We start from the raw sequence: 1,015 nt of genomic DNA, 5'->3' as shown, positions 1-1,015 counted from the left end.
ATTTCATGGCTTGCCGATGGAAGACCCTCTTGATCACCTGGACGAGTTTGACAGGCTCTGCAGCCTCACAAAGATCAATGGTGTCAGCGAAGATGCGTTCAAGCTGCGCTTGTTCCCATTCTCTCTTGGTGACAAAGCACATCAGTGGGAAAAAGCTTTACCTCAGGGATCCATCACCTCTTGGGATGATTGTCAGAAGGCTTTTCTTGCGAAGTTCTTCTCTAACTCGCGGACTGCTAAGCTCCGCAATGCAATCTCCAGCTTTGCTCAGAAAAATGGTGAAACCTTCTGTGAAGCTTGGGAAAGATTCAAGAGCTCCACTACTAAATGTCCTCACCATGGTTTCAGTCAGGAATCCCTCCTTAGTACTCTCTACCGGGGCGTTCTGCCTAAGTTCAGGATGATGCTTGACACTGCAAGCAATGGCAACTTCCTGAACAAGGATGTTGAAGATGGTTGGGAACTTGTTGAGAACTTAGCTCAATCTGACGGGAACTACAATGAGTATTATGATAGGACTGTTAGGAGCAACAACGATACTGATGACAACACCAGGAAGGAAATCAAGGATCTTCATGAGAAATTTGACAGGATTTTGTTGGGTCAACAGAAGCAGGTTATTTCTGTCTGTGAAGCTGAGCAGATACAAGTCCCAGATGGGGAGGTTGATCCAACTGAGGAGTTATGCTACATGCAGAACCAAGGTGGCTACAATAGAGGTTTCAACAACTACAGAGCTAACCCGAATCTCTCCTACAGTAGCACAAACGTTGCTAATCCACAGGATCAGGTCTACCCTCAGCAACAACAACCTCAACAACAGCAGGCGCAGCAGCCGCACAAGACCTTCGTTCCTTACAACCAGAATCAGAATTTTGCTCCGAAGCAGCAGTACTTTCAACCACAGCAGCAGGGCAACATGAGTGCACCTCCAGGTTTTCCACCTCAGGCACCACCTCCCGATATGACAACTATGCTTCAGCAACTTCTTCAAGGACAAGCAGCTGGTGCTCAG

At 47.4% G+C, this 1,015-nt stretch overlaps 1 non-coding gene across 1 annotated transcript; it reads right to left on the bottom strand.

The window, feature by feature from the left end:
* Positions 1 to 238: 238 nt before the first annotated feature.
* Positions 239 to 345, bottom strand: LOC147947784 (small nucleolar RNA R71). The gene has a single exon (XR_015595601.1). It is a non-coding gene; the product is annotated as a small nucleolar RNA R71 (small nucleolar RNA).
* Positions 346 to 1,015: the final 670 nt, after the last annotated feature.

This window comes from Camelina sativa, chromosome 3 (assembly GCF_030686135.1).
Source record: "Camelina sativa cultivar CO46 ecotype springtype chromosome 3, ASM3068613v1".
In the NCBI taxonomy this organism is placed as follows: Eukaryota; Viridiplantae; Streptophyta; class Magnoliopsida; order Brassicales; family Brassicaceae; genus Camelina; species Camelina sativa.
Note: the sequence above shows the minus strand (reverse complement) of the source record. Positions and strands in the feature narration are given on the sequence as shown.